At 31.9% G+C, this 21,799-nt stretch overlaps 1 protein-coding gene across 1 annotated transcript in view; it reads right to left on the reverse strand.

Moving 5' to 3' along the window:
* The window catches only part of LOC120775686, a 135,659-nt gene that overhangs the window by 4,352 nt on the left and 109,508 nt on the right, over window positions 1-21,799 (reverse strand). The gene's annotated exons all lie outside the window — the stretch shown is intronic.

Below are 21,799 nucleotides of genomic sequence, written 5' to 3' on the forward strand. Positions count from 1 at the left end.
TAAGGTTGGGAATATTTCCAGACGCCATCTGCAGAAGTTGTATCGAAGAAGATGAGGTGGAAACAACTCCACCCTTCCTTCTCGACAGTCCCGCGTTTGGGAGGTCAAAACTTAAACACTTGGGAGCGCATACCTTCAGACGTCTCACCGAACTGGCGGCTGCTAAGCGTTTTGCTAATCTATAATTTCGAACACAGCAGTTTCTCTTTTCTACGGCTTCATAAAATACTGCATACAGCAGTCCACATGCGTTATTTCTAGATCTGCCATCTAACTTAACCTATGAGAACCTTTTTCATAACTGAAATGGGCACAGAAATTTATTTGGTTCAGTTCGGTAAGTTCTGGTACAGTTTCGAGTTCGGCTCCATAGCTTGATTTTTTTTATTTATAGGGTTTCGAGGGCGGAAGACAGAAAGCAAGTTTTCTTTGAGCTTCTGGGCTCCCAGATCACAACAGGTCCACAACTAACACAGTTTACTTTAGTTTTCTCTGAAAATCTGCAGTCTTAAGAAAATATGCTCTCCTAAAGTTCCAAAGTGAAATTTCGCCGCAATGAAAGGAAAATTGGGCAGAGTAGGCAATGGAGAAGTTAGTAACAAATGTTAAAGAATATGAGATCTTGGATTCCTAGAGTACTTGGTAGAGAAAATTTATAGTTTGTTAAGTCTTAGGTACGTCATGAGATTTGTATGACCTTTAAGAATACCTCAACACAGAAAAAAATCGGTTCTATTCACGTTATCGTTGTTGTTTTAAAACAAAAAAACGTATAAATGTTTGGCGTTATCGACTGGTTAAATGAGTTAAGCTTCCCGCTCTGATGCACCCTACTACACCGCATAACACATCACTCACAAGGCAACACTGGCACACACAACCCACCTGGAAACAGCAGTAGCCCCACACACCACAAATCAATGTACCATAACATTACTGGAAGCAGCAGCATCCACCCACACACACCAATACACGCAGCATACCAACCCACCATAACTTTTCATAACTCAGCCCAACGAGCAAGAACCGCTCTCCTCGAAAGGTGCAGGTCCTTTTTACTACGACTTGCGATCATCCTACAGCGGCTGACGTTTTCTTCGGCGCGCAACTCTTCTCGTCGAAATTGCCATGTCTTCACTGGCATCCGACCGGGAAGTTATTTCCTTTTTACATAAAATAACTCAATAACGCACGTAAGTGGATGAATTAACATCGGCATTAATCGAAAATAAATTCGTATTCCCCACTTTCGAACAAATATAGGGACGACATAGTAACAGTCGTGACATGTCGTTGTAATAATTGAGCGCGATATAGGAACGAGAGCGATTATTTGATGAAAATATAATAATTTCAAAGTTTGTTGTCAGAAACAGAAAAAATTTTAGGTTTTATTTCTTAAATAAGCAACGTTTATACAAGGTCTGTCGCAAAAGAAACAGAACTTTTTAGATATAACTGTTTCTGGTGGGTATATGAAATAAAAAGTTTGATCTCTTGTTGACATTTCGAAAAAATTTTAAGACAATTGAATAATTACAATCGATGTTATCGATCAAAAAGTGACAGTGGCTTTTGGTCATCGGTCGTAAAATGCAAAGAGCAAATATTAAATTTTGTTTTAAACTTGGGGAAAACGTTTACTGAAACATTTCAAATGATGAAAAAGTAGTAATGTGCATGAGTAGTTTAAGCGATTCCAAGAAGGTCGTGAGGACCTCTGTGACGATCAGAAGTTGGTCGTCTTCAGAAGTCAAAAATAAAGACAATGCTGATTTGTTTTTACGATTCCGAGGGTATTGTACACCGAGAGTTCGTCCCACCTGGCCAAACGATTAATGCTGTGTTTTACCTTGGTGTTATGAAGCGTCTTCGCATTCGTCGTGCTCGATCACAATACCGTGAGGCAGGGTCCTGGAGCCTGTTGCACGATAAGGCGCCGTGTCATCGGTCGACGCTTGTCACTGATTTTTTGACACAAAAATCCATACTAACCATTAATCACTCACCTGATCTGGCACCCTGTGATTTTTATCTTTTTGGAAAACTTCATTTGCCCATGAACGGACACTGGTTTCAGGATATTTCAGCTATCCAAAAGGCGACGACCGATATTCTTAAGAGCATTCCGAAAAATGACCTTAAACACTCATTTGAAATGCAATTGACCGGGCTAAATGTTGTATCGAAGCACAAGGAAACTACTTTGAATAAAAAATATAACTTTTGAAAAATATTAATTTTCTGTTTTTTTTTTTAACAGTCTTGTTTCTTTTGCGATAGATCTTGTAAATAAAGTAAAGTGGCAAAACCACAACATTCTCTTAACCAAATTGATGCAAGTGTTTTCACAACAGACATAACCTCAAAATGCGTACTTAACCTCAATGTCATCAGTCGATGTCACAACTATATTTAAACCGATGATGCAATAATATGCTAACTACAAACATAACCTCAAAGTTGGTCAACAGCAATACGAACAAAGCCGCAAAGGCTTTATTGCTTAGATATGCTACACTTGTGCATGAAATTTTTAATTTTTTTTAAGCGTAAAATACAATCATGTGATCAAATATCGTTTCCTAACACATATAACCTCAAATTTGGTCAACAACAATAATAGAAAAGCCGCAAATGCTCGCTTGAGTCAGATAATAAATATAAAGGATCTAAAAGAAATACTTAACAGAAAGAACAAGTAAAACGACACAATCAAAAATTATATTCAAATTGGTTATAAATAAAAAAAACCAAGCTTCAAAATGAATACCGCCAAATAAATGTTAGCTAAAACAAAAAAATTCAATCAAATAATGAAGTAACATGCCGTTATGTGTGACTAAAACAGCAGCCACATAAAAGTCGTGGTCACAAAAATGACAGCTCAATGCATATGCTCAAATCCATACTGGAGAGCAATCTCTCCACATACGCCAATGTGGCAACTTCACTGTGCTTTAGACGTAGATATGTACATATATCCACAACACACATGTTGGCGACGTAAAAGAGAGAAGTATTTGCAAATCAACAAATATCAACGACAAACTCAATTTCGGTCTGCCCGCTTGGGTTTGCGGAATTCCGACTGATTCAATAAATATTCGATTAGACAAATACTCGCGCGTTAAGGCAAAAGACACAGTAAGAAATTTTTGGACGCGGAAATTTATGCGGCCGTTGAGTGCGTTATGTAGGGTCCAGGGAACACGTACGGTGCTATGGCTTCAAAATCGTGTTGAAGTCTAAAATTATGGCAACAATTTGCTTCCAGTACCATTCCGACCACACTTTAAACGATTTATTCCAATTGGTCTCTAGAGCATAAGCATGCTTGAAAAAGCTTTCTTCAAGTTTGTGCCGTCTTGAATGTGAGGATATATACTATAAATAAATACGAAGTAGAGTACATACCGAATGCTGAAAGGTATGAAAAGTCCAAGAAATTTCGCAGTTGAAAAGTGAACTTAAAAACTTTTCTGGTAAGATATTAGTCTGTAATTAAATCCAACATTTCAGCAAAGAGGCTTAAAAGAGCGAGACAATCTGGACTGAAGCATGGTGAAGAAAATCAAAGCCCGATGGATTGAGCTAACTGAGCAAGACTGCAAAAGCCATGTGCAAAACGGTAGATCGGAAGGACACGAAATTCTCCAATATAAGAGACTTTAGGAACATGATCGGTATACTAATTGGTGCCTGGTGGCGGCACATGCTCGCAGACTGGGGTTGACAGATCGTGAAGACTGCAGGAAATATCTACAGCAAGACACCAGGGAAACAATGGAGCATGTCTTGTGCACTTATGCCGCATTTGCAATACTACGCTTTAAGCATCTGGCCTCCTTACGGCATGATAAGAGGTATCGATAGTGAGGCCGCAAAGTCTGTTAAAATTCGCGTCAAGCGCAGGAATCCTAATGAAGCTAGCAACTGAACTCCATCTAGTATCGCAAAGGCCCAAAACTGGTCTATGCGTGGCACATTGGCCTACCCGATTAAGTTAACGTAAACTTAACCTATACTACTTTAAGCATTATGTTCATATGTATAAGTTCTATTGTACCATGTGCTTAGACGGAAGGGTTGAGAATGTTGCTTTCAAACAACTTCGGTAAGTTTTTCAACATACCGAAACCTGTATTAGTATAAGGTTTGCTTAGAAAAAGCTTTACGCATAGCAACAAACTGAAGATCCCTTCTATATTGTTAGTGAAATCTTTAGGGCGAGCACAAAGTGAGTGAGAGATTACAATCTATAATAATTAGTGTATAATTTTCCATGTTTCTTTGAGAAATGTTAAAACTATTGTTAACCATCAATTGTAATGATTATTGTTTGACGCTCCAGTTTGTACTCAGCCTAAGCTTCTAAGAGTTTTGAACTGAGATAACCTGTTGCAGGTTTATGGCGCTGCTGTGCTGCTTGTGACATTTGCTTTGTCGGTTAAATATGCTCCACAGGGAATAGACGAAAGGCCATACATATCGATATATCGCGCTATATCAATATTACACATATGTATATTCATATGCACAAAAATATGTACATACACGTGTGTTTATTTATTGCTTTCACCGTGTTGCTACATTTATTACAAACACGATTTGGCTTCCTAAATTGCTTTCTCGCCCTTGCCGTCCTATGCATAGCTTATGAGCGAAAACATGAAAAAAAGTGAAAAAAATATGTATGAAAATAAGAAAATAATAGTAAAATATGGCAACAACATTGATTTGATTTGTGTTTTGGCTTGAGTGCCACTTTTGTTGTGTTATATTTGTTGTTCATAGCAAAAATACATGGAAATTTACTCAGACGCTTTCTCCCATCCAAAAATTATAGTGCCGCTGGCTTATATATAAATCTCTTGTATTAACGAATGAATTCGTAGGAACGTAAGCACTTCTGGAAAAATGATCGATAACAATGCCAGTGATTTGAAATTTGATGTTCTAAGAAATTTTACAAGCTTTAAAGGTTGCTTAGAGTTCTGGAGCTTTCAGCGTGAAGGCAGCGTGTAACTGGTTCCTTATAATTTTCCGGCCTCGAAAAGCTATAATTAGAGTATCCAGGCTTTGGAAAGCTATAGTTTTGGTATCCAAGAGTCGTAATGTTAAAAAGGCTCCAAGCTTTCTTGACTAAAAAGTTGTTGCTTTATAATAGCTAAGACTATATCTTTCTTTTTTTGGGCAGCATTGATATAAAGAGCTATACGAGCTATCCGTCTTAGAGTATCTACATACATAAGTCGTACATACGTACCTATAAAAATCCAAGAAAACTTAAAGCTTAATGTAAATACTTTAACAAGGGAAAGTAAGTCTTTAAAAAAAGCTTAGCAAACTCTAGCTATCTAGCTGTATCTAGATATCTAGCTCTAGAAGAATAAAAAAAAATATGTGAATAGTAATTGATCCACAATGAGTTTGAAATAGCCAGCGAACTCAAGCGACTCAGAGAGTAAAGAAACAAAAGATTACCTGTTTGAAATCAATGCGAAATTTAGAGCTTAAAAGCACAGCTAAGCAAATTTAAGCTATCCATAGAAAAACGAAAAAAATATGTGAACATAAGTGGTCTGAAACGAGCTTAAAAAACACAGCGAACTAAAGCAAAGCTCAAGCGATCAAAGGAAACCAAAACGTCAAGTAGTGAGCTTTAAAGCTCGGTAAGTGGTATAAAGTCTATAATTAAGTAAGGCAATTCGATGTTAATGAGTATTTTTAGATATACTATACTTAATGAATATACCAACTTGTTTTAGAAAATGATTGCCTATTAGCTTAACTGACTGAATTTGACTTTAACTGATATTTTTTGGGCTCCAACACACTTTCAAATAATATAATCGTCTACACAAACAAGAATACGAAATGCCAAAGAAGCGCCTACGATGAGCTGTGATGCTGAAACACCTTTTAATATTATTTTTTGTGTCAAAAATATTTATTTATTTATTTTATATTTGTTATAAAGGCAACCAATAGCGATGAAACCCTTAAGTCATTTAAGTTCACAAAATTTCTTTTTCGAAAAGTGTGCTTCATTTGTTACTTTGCCAAGTGAAATGTATCAAATAACTGCCAAGCAGCCTGAGTAAGTAAGTAATTCATCTCATCTGAAGCACGACGTGATTCAGAGAGAAGAAGGAATACTAATGTCAGTGGTATCACAATGGGCGTCCTAAAGGGTTAGCTGCGTCGTCAGGCAGCCACTCTACCTCCCTACCTACCTAAGTATGTATGAATAAAGGTTTTCTGTTTGAAATGTGATAGGAGGTGATTTTAGCTTACCGGAAAGGCTAAGGCCATAATTAAGAACAAAAAAGCGTACTTTCATACTTGCGAGACTTTGAATTAGCTCTTCTATTTCCAAATGCCACTGCATTTGGTACCATTTAACTCAAATATAACCGGTTTTATAACCAAAGTCCTCAAAAGTTATGAAATATTTTAGTTCGACACAACAACAACAAAAAAAACGTTTAATTTCGCCTACTTTCATCATAATTTGAATCTTTCATATTTATTTTATAAACACCAATACACATTACATACTCACACTCTTGCATTCACCTACCGGCGTGTATTTTATTGCGATTATTCTTTGCTGTTTTTGATTGGCGTCAATCAATGAATTGGAAATCATTCTTTTGTTATATCCTTGTTTTGCTATGTGCTTTCGGCGCAAATAAAAATATAAACAAGAAATGCAGACAAGCGGCAATAATAAAAATGTCTGTTTCGCCTGAAGGCATGCTACATACGATTCCTTTTTACATACGTATGGGTTTAATCAAATTATGGAGAACGTATATATGTATGTATATACATATATGTATCAAAGTGGTATCAAACAAGCTGAAAATGGCAAACAATATTTTAGTGGATAAATTATGCTCAAGTAAGCAAAATTAGTTTTATGGCCAGCCGATAAAAAACAGGTTTAATAAATATTGTGACTTAGCAGTCAAATAGTTACCCCCGCATATTGAAGTCCTTGAGGAGAGTTTTCTAAGGGAATATACGATATTTTTGCATTTGGCATAAGTTCAGTTCTTCCAAAGCATAGGGACAGAGTTGCCACCTGTAAAAATTGTGCAGGTAATAAAAGTTGTATATTTTACATTATTATATACAGTTATTTTGTTTGTGTAAGATATAAAAAAAAAATTTAAGCACAATTTCAGTTTGTAGAGTTGCCATTATGCTTAAAAAATTTCAATATATTTTTATATACGCAGATTACGCAGGGAAAAATTTCGTTGAATATGTGGGAGTTTGTTTAAAAAAAACGAATTATAAGTTAATTTTTTGTGTATAAGGTTGCCACCTTACAAAAATTAGTACAATAAGTAAATTTTATATTTTCAAACAGCAATTTATACAGTTATTTTATATACATACACTAGGTATATTATTTGAAAATTGTTTCAAAAAGGTTGCCACTTATTTAAAAAAAAGAAATTTTAAAATTTGCAAAAAAACATATTATTAATAAATTAAAATGAGCATATTAAATATATTTATGATACTTTCATTAACGCGAGTTACCACATATTTTATTGGACAAAATTTTACGTTATACAATTTTGAATTTCGAGATTAAAATGTTGCGAAATGTTAAATATTCTTATATAAAAGAGGTTTATAGGAGAAGGTTGCCACCTTAAACAGAGAAAAGTAACTAATAATGAGTTTTTGTAATTAATGAGTATTTGTATTTTGCAAATTTAAAAGATTGTGAGTAGAATACATGCTCAATCAATAAATATATGCAGCAGGGATGTCATTTTTTTCTAATAATTTTAACGTTTGTTTGCTTATATAAATATTTAAGGAGGAAAATTGTAATAAGTAATATTTAGAAGTTTAAAAAGAAAAGTGACCACATAGTTGGTTAATGAGGTTGCCATCTAACTAAAATTAATAAAATAAGTAAATATTAAATAATTACCAGCTAAGTTATTGTTTTATATGATTAGCGTATATTATTAGAAAACTTTTGTTAAAAGGTTGCCACTTATTTCAAAAAAATTGGTGAAAATCTAAAAAAAAAGTATAAAATGGTGCTTTCTATATTATTAATAAATCAAATTATAATTTATAAATTAATAATTTTGACTGGAGTTGCCATATATTTTTCTTGCATAAAAATTTACCACGTACAATTTTTAAATTCGATTTAAAAGTGTTGTAAAATGTTAAATATTCTTATATAAAATATGTTTTTAGGTCAAGGTTGCCACTTTAAGCGGAAAAACGAAAATAAATAATGAGTACTTGTAAAAAAAGATAAAAAAATTGAAAGAAAGCTTAAAAAATTCCCATTATAAATTTATTATAATCTATAAATCTTAATTTTTTATTCACTTCACCGAATTTACAATTTTCTGCCTTAGTCAAGCATCACATTGCTCGACAAAAAAACAAAAAGTTTAGACTTCAAACTTAACAAGGTAGCCGGTAACAATAGAAGCACTTGCCCTAACCAAATTTTCGCATACTTTGGGCATACACAAACTACTTTCAAGTACTTGCAAGTGGCGAAAAGAGTGTAACAAGCATGCCAACAATGTTTACAAAGTGCAACTAGTTTGGTAGGTAGAAAAAATTTCGCTTTTTGTTAGGAAACGAAGGACGAAGTGAAGAAAATTATAGAGAAGTTGAGAAATTATATTAAAAAAACTGTTGGATGTAAAATTTTTATAATTTATGTTGGCGTGTTTATTGAAAAAAAAATATTTTGTAACAAAAACTTTAATTTTAACATAAGAACCTAGACAGCAAAATTGTATTAATTTTGTAAAGTAAAGTTTGAGGTAGCTTTGTAAGCGTTTTATTTATGGCAAAGTAATATTTTTACTTTTTAAAAAGGTTCACAAAAACACATATTAAAAATATTGAGTTAAAGATATTAAAGCTTGATTTTCTGTAAAATTGCGCTTCGTAATTACTCTTTCTTAGAACCATAACTTGCTTTAGAACTAACTAGAAATGAAAGTTTAATGATATAAAATACACACAAAGGTATGATATAGTAAAAGTACGTGTGCATTTTTACAACGACCAAATTTAAAGTTAAAAACGTGAAACGAGACTTATAAAGATTGTTTGAAAGTAATATAAAATATTCATCATACGCCATGGCGCCATAGTGAAACCAAATCTAATTGCTATAAGAAAGCAAATTTATTAAGTTTTACAACTACATTCTAAATATACTTGTTAATTTAAAATAAATATTTTTTACAATATTACTTCATTTAATGGATACTTTTAAAATTAATTACTATTTTATACATACATATGTATATGTACTTAAAGGCTTTAAAACCGCTGCAGAAAGCAGGATACTCAACAGGATTGCTACTTAATATTTTTAGAAGTATTATCAAGCTTAAAAGCAATAAGTTTCACCAAGGGTAAACTAAATTTTTAGTCCCGAAATTTTTCTTCATAATCCCGAAATTTCGGAATTTTGAAACAACAATTTAATATTAATAGCATTTCGCATAAACACATTTTTTTCAATTAATTATATTTATTATAATATTCTTGCATTTTTGGTATACCGAAAGCTCAAAACAGATCCATAAAGCTTGTTAAAAGAAGAAATTTGATATTTTCCATATACATATGTATGTATGTATATGTACCAGTGTTTTATCAGCATGGTTTTTACAAGTATTTTCAAGTTTAAAAGTAATAATTTTACTAAGGGTGAACTAAATTTTTAATCCCGAAACTTTTCTTTATAATCCCGAAATTCCGGGATTTTGAAAAATACAATTTAATATTAGTATCACTTCGCACAAACACTTTTTTTTCAATAAATCCAATTTTTTGTAATATTCTTATATTTTTGGTAGACTGAAAGCTCAAGACAGATCCATAAAGCTTGTTAAAAGAAGAAATTTGGTACTTTCCCTTCATATCAGTGTTTCATCAGTCTTCATTAAATATTTCTAAGTTCTGAAAAAATAAAACAAAACAGAATAATTTACATATCCCGAGCTTATTCTATGTAAATCTGAAAATTCGGGATTGTGGAAAAACTATTTAATGCTACGAGCACTTTTCGCAACTATTAGTTATATAATAGTTAATTACAATTTTATTTTAAGACTCTTTTTGGTATCCCGAAAGATTAAAAACGTTTGTAAAGGTTTTTGAAAAGGTTTTCGTCTCTATCTATGTACATACATATATATGTATGTATATATTAGGGTTTTATAAGTATTGAATAAGTATTTTTATTAATTGAATTAGTAATTTTTATTTGGGGTCAACAAATTATTTAATTCAGAAACTTTTTTTGTAATACCGAAATTTCGGGATTGTGTAAAAACAATTTAAAACTATCAGAACTTTACGCAACTAATAGTTATACAATATAATAGTTAATTTCAATTTTCAAGATTCGTTTTGCTATCCCGAAAGATGAAAACGTTTTTAAAAGGTTTTAAAAGGAGAAGTTTGAACTTGTCCTTACCTACATGTTAGTGTTTTATAAGTATTGATTAAGTATTTGTATGAACTTAAGTAGTAATTTTTATTTAGAGTTAAAATATTTATTAATCCCGAAAAATTTTTTCGAATCCCGAAATTTCGGTATTATGAAAAAGTTATATAATGTTTTCAGGACTTATATACTCGTATGGAGCAAAATGGAAATTCTTAAAAATTTCGGTGTATTTAAAATATAGTATTTAGGTTTACAATCCAAGAACGTAAAAGGAATTTTAATTTCAGTGAAGGCAAAATATAGCCTGCCGCGTACTGTACCTTAAGTCCAAAAATCTTCCTGAATATAAACCTGCAGAGTTTGTATAAAACGTCCAGTGGCATTTTACCATTTAATTTACTCGCTGCCTGCCGACTTTGCAATGTCACACAGCCGGTTTTCAAGTAAATGAGATTTTCCAGCGGCACCCAGTGCGTTTAATGCGTGTGCCCCGGCTTGATGTTTCAGCAAATTTTCTGCTGACACGCATTTTCTAACTAATACGACGTGCGCCGTAGAGTTGAATGAAATGAATCCATTGAAAGTCTTTGCAACCGTTGTAAAAGTGTTTGAAAATAGCATTGCGTGAAATTCACCAAACGTGCATGCAATTTGTAGCGTAACTTTAGGCGCCACAACTTGGGCGTTGCGTTAAAGTAATAGCTAGACGCTCCCAGCAGGAAGTGCGTGTTTTTAATTGAAACTTCAAAGCAAAAAATTAGTTTAGCATACGTTCAGGCGCTTAAATGGTGCACGTTTTGTCGTACCCATCATGATTGTGTGATTTGTGATTTTTTGGTGTTAGTTTGCGTGACGATGATTATGTGTTGTTAGCTGGGCTAATAAGGAAACACTTGTGAAAATGTGCATACTTTTAGGCGTAACTACTTTAATATAATAGTGGCAGCATTATATTGTTATGCTCACTGATTTTTTATACCCTTATGAATGCAACGGAAAGTTAAGAGTAGAGTACTCTTAGACCAGTTAAGAATCGCTTGGGTTAAGTGGTTATCTATAATTATTTTTCACAAAAGCAGGCAATGGCAAGTTTTAAGAATTACTGTATATAAATAAAGTGTTTCTCTGGAATATGTTATTTATTATTTGTAATTTATCAAATTTCAAAACCCCTTAGCTGAATAAAATATTGCATACTTTTCGGCTTCGAATAAAAACTTTTTTTTCAGATCTGTTTATCTCAACTTTATAAACTATTATTTGTTAGTAGAAATCATGATTTTTTTGTACAATTAAAACAATTTTTGCTCATTCTGCCAAAAATTATGCAAGCAAAATAGTAAGAGCTTGAACAAATTTGCGTAAAAGAACTACTAATTTTACTAGTCGACATACATACATTTGCAGTTACCATTTCAAACACTTCTGCGTCTGATTTCAATGTAGTGCTAGAATAAATATTTAAGTACTATTAGTGTTCAATGTTGCATACTATCTTGCGCAAATTTTTTTAAATTTTTTTTTAACTTCAACTATTTTAGCAGTGAAATTTGCATGCTTAATTGTACTGAACATAATAATAGCTGTTTGCGCTGCCAAAAGTATGCAAAACTAATTATAATATTGCTGATTCGGCAACAATAGCGGAAATGGCGGGAATTTCCCAATGGCAAATAACGTAGTTGCCTAAAGTATTAATTTGTGTTTGCTGGCAGCACCATTTCAAACTTCTCTAATGCTATTATTTGGCTATTAAAATATTTCGCAAGAGCGCTGCAAAGTATGCTATGAAATGCGGGAGTGCGGTGTGCGTATGAATTTGGTCATAATGTACATTATTTAACTTGACTTATGGTTTATTGCTTTGGAAATGTTTCTTACAAAATTAAAAAGTACACAGTTAAGAGCAAAACAGCTGTTTTTAAAAATATATAATATTTAAATGGATCTGCTATCTCGTAAAATATTGCCTACATTTGGGTGCTTTTCGTAAGTAAAATTTAGTTCGATGTAATTATCGCAATAGGAGAGTTCATCAACTGAATGAAATCTACTCAGTTCTATTTTAAGTAATTTGTATTACTCGTAGAAGAGTCGAAATTTTTAACTAAAATGTGAAATTTTTAAGGACCTTTCTTAGCACTATACCATATAAATTTATATGTATACATTAGATAACAGGAAATATGCGGGAATCGCAATGCAATCACTTTAAATTTAGACATAAGCTGTTTTCAAATCATTTTCATCAATTATTATATTCAGCCTAATAGTATGCTTTAAAATATTTTTAATGTTTGAAATAACACGTAACTAAATCGATAACCTTCAATTGCAACAAATTTTGTTTAGAAAGTTAAAGTTTAATATAATAGCAACTCATATATCTTCTATTATTAAAATAATAACTGCCTTAATAGCGGATATTCGCACTTGCTTAGCAGCTTAAAAGTAAACTAAGCTTTAAAAGAGATTTTGTAATATATGAAAGCATAGTTTTAGGTTTCAATGCAATAAAATATGCACATCACTGAGATTTTGTTGTTAAAATTTTAAATTTCCTCGATTTTTGAAACAAGTAAGCTAAGCTGCTGACAGCTGCTGGTGTAAAACCAATGTTTATTTATTTTTGAGGTATACATTTCGGCTGATTTGCATTTATTTTTATGATTTGACATCCAAATCAGTAAATATCTATTAAAAGAAGAAGAAAAAGTGTGATACATAAAGCATATGCAGCATTGTAACTGGTTTAAAAACAATAAAATTAATTTGAAACCAAAAAGTACGACTTGTGATGTATACATTTAGGCTGATTTGGATGTATTTTTAAGATTCGACTTGCAAATCAGCCAACACCTGTTTGCAATAATGGATAACATTTGATGCATGAAATGTATGCAGTATTGTAAATGTTTTGAAAACATTAACATTTTGAGGTATACATTTAGGCTAATTTGCATTCATTTTTATGATTTGACATGCAAATCAGTAAATACCAATTTTAAGCGTTGTAAAACAAGAAGAAAAAGTGTGATGCATGAAATAAGTGCAGCATTGTAAATGTTTTGGAAACATTAATATTCATTTGTAGCCAAAAAGTAGGCTAGAGTATTATAAAAAGTTATAAGACTTGTTGTACAGACCGAATAAGCTTGAAAACTTTGCTACGTACAAACAAAACTGATTAAAACTATTTGGTTTCAGCAGCAAGCGGTTATATAACATTATATGAGGTATAATGAAGGCGCTAAATTATGCCTCAAAAACTATGCAACACTTTATGAGCTACAAGCTTGAAATGTGTATAAAATGTTTGATTAACAAGTTGCTGCTAAAATTTTCACTATAAATTATATCTAACCATCTTTTTTCCCCTATAATAAATGCAGAAGCATACTTTGAGGCTAAACTTTCAAATATCAGAGCGTGCTTTGAAAAATTTCAAGATTGTAAATACTTTGTATAAGCATATCTAACGGAAAAACAGCTGAAGTATTGCAGCAGCTGCTAAAGTGAGAAAATGTGTAAAATTCAGCCAAAATTGTGATATAAGAGGGTGTGTGAGAGCGCTAATGTGGGTGCGGCATCAACGTTAAATAAACAACTTTCGCTTTTTATTGCTAAACCAAATGCGAAAATATTTTTTTTTTTTATTTTAGGAGCGGAAATTTTTTTGCGTAGCACTAAAGCATTATTTTTTAGTGCAGGTGGAAGTTTTAATAAATTTCTGAAATTTTGGTGGCAACGCTAGTTTGATAGTTGGCGGTTACGATCTCATGACTATAAAACGATATTGGTATTTAACATCGCTGAAGGAATAGTAAAAAGTACAAAACTGATTCGAACGTGCTTAAATGAAAGCGCGCTTTTAGGGGGTTATACATAAAATATAAAAACTTGACACGCACACTTATTCAAAAAGGCGTAAAACTAGTTATATGACCGCAACGTTGAGGGTAAATAGTGGATGTATCGTAAAAGATACGGGGCGAACGTGAGATGAGCTTTAATTTTTGTTACGATTTTCTGGTACTTTTATGCAGTTATTGGTTAAAAGTTAAAAATATTAAAAAAAATTATTTTAAATTTAATTTTTTTAATTTATTAATTTTAAATTAAAGTTATGTATAAAATTTAATTTTTTTAAATTAATTAATTAATTTAATTTAATTTTTTTAAATTAATTAATTAAATTAATTTTGAATTAAATTTAATTACGAAAGAGAAGTAATTTAAAATTAAATTTAAGAAAACAAAAAAAATTTAATTAATTTTCAACAAACGCAAATTTCATGTTTAAGTAATTAAATTTTTTTAAATTAATTTAAATATTTTAATTTTATTAAACTTAATTTTAAATCAATTAATTTCTCACGCATTTAAAAATTAAATTAGCTTTAAATTAAAAATTAATTAATTAAAAAAATAAATAATTTTATAACAAATTTGTGTACATTAATTAAAAATTAATTTAATTGAAAAATAAATATCTTTAAATTAAGCGTTAACAATTAAAAAATTAAATTAATTTTTAATTAAAGTCATCAAATTTAATTTAAAATTATTTGAATTTTTTTCAATTAATTTAATTTTTGTTTCTTTAAACTTAATTTAAATTAGTTCATTTCCTTCTTTCTTAAAAAAAATAATTTAAAATTAGTTTTAAACTACTACAAATCCTTATTCTTCAATTTTGTGTTCTTTAAGTCAAGCGTTGGGCAATAACGCATTTTAAGTACCCACCGACGCGTTGCCCTTTCAAAAAGGATCATAACTTTTTAGGACATTTTAAAGACAAGAGAAAGCACGAAGAATTCATGTTCTTTCAGCATAAATTTTTATTTTAACTTTTATACTTTATGTATTTTAAATTTTTTCTACTTTTCTTCATATATGGTGTAATAACTACAACAACCATAGTAACCAACAACAACAAAAGTTGATTGTCACAATCGCAGAACATCTCAAGGTTTACGCACCATTACATTTTACTGAAGTCACACTGATACAACGTGTACCGTGCTACCAATGTGTCATGGCAGCTGTGGCGTATACGTAACATTTGTTCCATGCAAGCAAGTCGTTGCGGTGTGGTGGCGGCGACTTGGCAAGGCGGGTGACAACTTCAAGTGAGCGTGTGAGGGCGGTTGTAACGGTAAGCGTGTATGTGCATTGTAAGTATATATATATATATGTTGTAAGTATATACACACACACAAATTGAAATTAAAGTCATATAAGTTAAATGTAGCCAAGTAACAATAAAATGTAGCAGCACAGTCTATTTGGTAAGACCTATCGGTTGTTATTGTGTTTCGCACGGAAATTGTTGTAGCTTTTAATCAACTGAAGTGGAAATCGTGGAAGCAGATAAGTCAAATGAAATTGATAGGTGAGGTTAAATTAAAGGATTTCACTCTTTTCTGCCTCGTTTTACTTCCTAAAGTTCCTAAAGGAACTGTGTCCTTTAGCGAAAGTGCGTGTGATAAAATTAACTTTATTCTTGTGGATGTTCAGTAATGAAGCAAATTATAGTGTATATGATATACTGGGGGGAAAGAAAAGTATTTTCGACAATACATAAGTAATATGCATTTACATTTGCGCTTAGCCCATTTCGTCGGGAAAGAAGAGTTACTGGTCATAGCAAAGAAAATCAAAGACATTAAAGCGTCAGGAAAGCATATTCAACAGAGCCCTGAAGGAAGCTATAAGTTCAAAATCTCAACTGTTCGCTAAAGTGTACAACGCTTGTATACGCTTGTATTGTTCTCCGATTCGTGGAAAGTACAATGTTTGGTTCTGCTTCCAAAACCAAAGAAACATAACAATGATTTTTGGTACGGACGAAGTCACCAAGAGCTTATGTATCTCGAGTGGCGTACGCCAAGGCTCAGTATTAGGCCAATTATTGTGGAGTCTCATATATGACGGGGTGCTAAAAAGACAGACTATTTCTTCATGATTCAGCATGTCAATTTGAAAAAAAAAGATAAAGCTCAATTAATAGATGGGATAGAGTTGCCACAAAGCTAAGTCTAAAGAAACTCAAAATTCAGTACCAGTGTACTATAAAATATTTAAACATAATATTTGCAATCATTTTTATGCAATTAAATTTTGACATGTTTCATTCCAGTTTGTTCCGTTAAATTCCAACTCGTTTCTTTGGTATTCTTCATCCTTCATTTTTTTCATATACATATGCATTTCTTTTATATATCTGTTTCTGTCGTCTATATACTTTTGCTTGTTTAATTAAAAGTAGGAAAAGGGTTGCCAAAAAAGAATAAATTCATATGAAATAATCTGAAATAGAAGCTCAAAACTGATCATTTTATTATGTATAATGTATTAAGCTTTATACAATTAATTTTTTATACATTTCATTCCAAATCGTTCCGTTCCATTTTAATATATTCTGTTTCATTCTATATCATTTCAATACTTTTAATTTTTTAAACGTTTCATTCCAAATCGTTCCGTTACATTTTATCTAATTCCGTTTCATTCCATTTCGTTTCATTTCAATACTTTTAATTTTTTAAACGTTTCATTCCAAATCGTTCTGTTCCATTTTAATATATTCTGTTTCATTCTATATCGTTTCATTTCAACACCCTTACTTTTTTATACGTTCATTCCAAATCGTTCCGCTCCATTTTAATATATTCCATTTCATTCCATATTGTTTCATTTCATTACTTTGCATTCTACTTTTTTAAATTTCAATTTAATTTTTTTTCTTCTTTTTTTGTTGCTTACAAACTTTTATTCATTCACAAGTAAATAAATAAACATTAAGAATGTTACTCATACGCCGTGTGATACCTTAATGTGGAATTAATGTGGAAGCAGTCTTAAAAGACAAGAAAATTTAGCAAATTATATAAAAATCTGAAAACCTCAAAATAAAGTTAAAAGCTTACAAAAGTAATGAATCTTTCCATTTCAATCAAGAAAAATCTAAGAATTTGCAGTTACTCATACGCTATGACGCACCTTATTCACGCCTTTCGCGCCATGACCTGGCGAAGCAAACTATTTCTAAGCAAATTTTCCACACAAAACTTGTTACGTGTAGCCAACAAATACAACATATATGTGAAAACTTATAAGGCCAGCTTGTGGTGGCGCAAGTTTATTTAAAAGAAATAAGAAAGTCAATACCGCAGTATATAACAGCTATGCGGCAATATACTTGTAGCTAAGTGAAGAAAGATATACCAAACTTTCCTACGCAGCAAAACTTCTTGAAACTTAACTAAACTATGCTAAGGTTAGCACAACTTAGCGCTAAGCTGCTACAAAAGTGGCCAGTTACAATGCAAAATTTATGTAGTTGTGATGCTTTCAATGCTAGACTGCAAGCACTTAACTATACATACGTGCTTGTATGTGTAAATGCAGGTAAGTAAGAATAACTGTATTGATTTTCAATTTTCCTTAATGCTCTTATGTGAAAACGCACACAAGATAGCCAATAAGGTGCTTTTGCTTGCCAGGTAATTTATACTTGCATGTGTGTGTGTGGGAGAATATGTTAATATGTGTAAAATATATACATGTTTGTGTCAGTGTGCGGGAAATTATATGTAAATATGTGTTAAACAAATGCATGTGTGTGTCAAGTAGCTATATGGTGCTTTGGCAAACAAATCAACTTGTCACTCGCTCGCTTATGTGCTCGTACTGCAATTTTACGACTATATATTGGTTATTCTTGTAGTCATTATCCTGCAATACAACACACACACACACATATGCATGTCAATAAAATTTTATTTCCTTCTATACAAATATATAGAATATACTGCTAATGCGTGTTGTTGGCAAGCAAACACGCACAAAAGCGGCGTGTGTGGGGGGTTGCTTTTGTAAATGGGGAGACTAAGGTTTGTTAGCATGCTGTTGTGCATGTATTGGTTTTTTACTTAATTGACTTGTATGTATGTATGTTTGCATGACGTCTAACAGTACTTTTGTGGCTGATGACAAATGTAAATTACTGTAGTGGTTAAAGCGTAATCGATAAGTGGGTAACAAAGTGGGCGAACATGAATGAACACAAAAGTTTGCTGCCGAGAAGTAAAAAAAGTTTCGATATATGGGTGTGTGTGAGAGTATGAGTAGTTCTTGATAAACTACATATCGTCACCTAAAATGCAAAATAACATAACATCACTTTTAGTAACTTTACACACGAAGGAAAAACGCTATAATAGAAACTACTCATATTGAAAAAAATATTGAGTTTTGGCTATAAAATGGTTATATGTAGGTTATATGTTGGTTATATTTGACAGTGGCAGCTGAAGATTTTATGCTTCATATATGAAATATGATGTAAGAAATCGTAAGCAATAAAAAAACTCTATTTCAATTTTTTGGATGTTACGTTGTTTTGTATTTTAGGTCATAATATGTATTTCATTAAAAAAAAATCAAAAAAATATGTATAAAACTCTATATTACTCGCCTAGCGAGGTAGTGCGCTGGGTTTGGGACCCGCCACTTAGAAACCACTTCCAATGAAAAAGAAACAACAGTCTATTCATCCGAGACCACACTTTACTATGATTTACGGACGAACACCTGGAATGTTCGGTCTCAGTCGATGGAACGAGGAAGTGTACGAGATATTCAACGACATCGAAATAGTTCTACGAATTAAGAGACAGCGACTACGCTTGCTAGGTCATGTTGTTGGGATGGAAGAGAACACTTGAGCTTTGAGAGTATTCGACGCAGTACCCGCCGGGAGAAGCAGAGGAAGATGAACAATAAAAAATACGAAATTATTACGTTAAGAAAAAACTTGTTTTCTTTCTAATGTTTCCCATACTATTTTTCATTTATAATAATATATAACATAATATTCAGTTAAAAAACTTTCTGCATAAAAGTTTGTTTGCTACATACTTGTATTAGTCATTATTCGCCAGATTAACGGCTTATAGTTGATAAAGTGCCCAAGGAAGAACATTTCAATTATCGAATTTATTTTACTTTGCGCAAACTTTATGTTTATTCATAAACAGCAACAACGAAGATGAATTGCCGAAAGAAGTTATTAAGCCAAACAGTTATATAGATTTAGAAATTGAATATGAAGATATGCGCATACTAGCGTATAAGGAGTTGGTAATACTGGTATATACTATAACACATATATGTATATGTATATGTATATGTATATGTTAAAAGCGTCATTTGCGCATGATTTAGTTATTGAAAGACAGATTATCGAAGTTATTGGCGGCCAGCTCGATAAGTTGCTTTCAGGTGTGAGATAAAAAGCTTAGCAGCTCATGTTGAGAAATGCATACAGTTGAGTTCTTTCTTATGTACGCTGGCCCTTACTAGGCAGTAACTCACACCTAAACTATCAAAGTTGTTTGCTGAATCATATGCGTAGTTATAATTACTTTTAAGGCATGCTTAGTGTGAAATTTTTAATCGATATCTGAATGATTTTTATTTTTTCAATATTCTTAATTTTTTTTTTTGATAAATAACATACTAAAATTTCAAATTGATGTTTCAAATAGTTTTTGAATTAAAGTCTTCTAAATTAAAAAGTCTTCTCAATTAAAAAAAAAATTTTTTAAATAGATTTTCGACAGACCAAAAATTTAGATTGAAACTGAACTTAAAAAAATAAAACGCCACTATTTTGCCCGTTTTTGATTTTTTCTACCATATATTCATTTTATGAACAATATCTTCTAAGAACTGTGCTATTAGCTTTCGTTCGCGCAGATGGCCGGAATAACTGCTGCAGTGGACAAGCGAGTTTTTAGCGTCGTCGGAGATCGTGCTCAACTCGAAAAAAAATTTTGTTTTTTCAAAAGCTTTATGTGTGTTCTTAAAATATGTATAAATAGATCTTTTGGCCCTTAAAAGTTTGAGACAGCTATTATACGTATAACAGTTTAGTTCTTTTAGTTCCCAGAAATCGACTTTTCTGGGCTGCCTAATTGGGTGTTGCTTTTAGTGCGGACAGTAGTTCGCTATTATGAAAATACTAAGTAAACCATGCGTTTATATCTGTTTGGAATCTAGTGAAGTTGCTAAATTGGGTATAACAGAAAACATCTACATTTCGGGTGCACGCAGTAACAGCGCTTAGTTGTTCGAAGATCATAAAGGTGGAAAAAGATATGTACGAAAATAAAGTAGAGAGAAGACTTTCTTTTAAAGCAATTTAGCTTAGGGTAGGGAGTAGAAAACAAAAAGACAATTTGGTTAGTAAAATATTTAAATTAATTTCAAATTATGAAAAGAGGATGAGGTTTGAGGGCATTCAACTGGATATTAAGTACATTACATATACTTCATTTATGACCCCGTATTCATATAGAAAGCAGCAAACCATTATAATATGGGTCGAAGCTCCCAATAAAATTGACAACTTCTTTAACTGAAGTGAGTCTTAGTAAAAATCCAGATCTTTCACTCTTTATAGAAGCTCAATAGAGCTTTAAGGCTGTTAGTTAGAGCTTTAAAAGCTATTTTCTTAATATTTTTACTGGCCTGGCATACAATGTAAGTTAATGTAATATTACTTTTTAGAAGTAATTCATGTTGCTGTAAACAAAAATAACACGTATTTTCAAGTTCTAAATGTAGTTTACTATGCTCAAAAAATAAATTTAAGGCAGTTCAGTAGCGCTTCTTTGGATAAAAGTATTAAATATCTGTGCTTTGATATAGACTGATTTTACTTGACGAAATCGTGAATGGAGTACAATCAAAGAAAAAACAAGAAAAAATCTTAACTTCGGTTGCACCGAAGCTAAATACCCTTCACGGGTGCATGTCTGTTAGTAACTATGTGTTCAGTTTGTATGGCAGCTATATGCTATAGTAATCCGATCTAAACAATTTCTTCGAAGATTTCATTGTTGCCTTAGAAAATAATCCATACCAAATTTCGTGAATATATCTTGTCAAATGTGAAAGTTTTCCAAACAAGAACTTGATTCCAATCATTCAGTTTGTATGGCAGCTATATGCTATAGTGAGCCAATCTAAACAATTTCTTCTGATATTATATTATTTCTATAAACAATAACTCATACCAAATTTCGTTAAGATATATCGTCAAATGAGGAAGTTTCCCATGCAAGCATTTGATTCCGATCATTCAGTTTGTATGGTAGCTATATGCTGTAGTAATCCGATCAAAACAATTTCTTCGGAGATTACATTGTTGCCTTAGAAAATAATCCATACCAAATTTCGTGAATATATCTTGTCAAATGTGAAAGTTTTCCAAACAAGAACTTGATTCCAATCATTCAGTTTGTATGGCAGCTA

Source organism: Bactrocera tryoni, chromosome 4 (assembly GCF_016617805.1).
Source record: "Bactrocera tryoni isolate S06 chromosome 4, CSIRO_BtryS06_freeze2, whole genome shotgun sequence".
In the NCBI taxonomy this organism is placed as follows: domain Eukaryota; kingdom Metazoa; phylum Arthropoda; class Insecta; order Diptera; family Tephritidae; genus Bactrocera; species Bactrocera tryoni.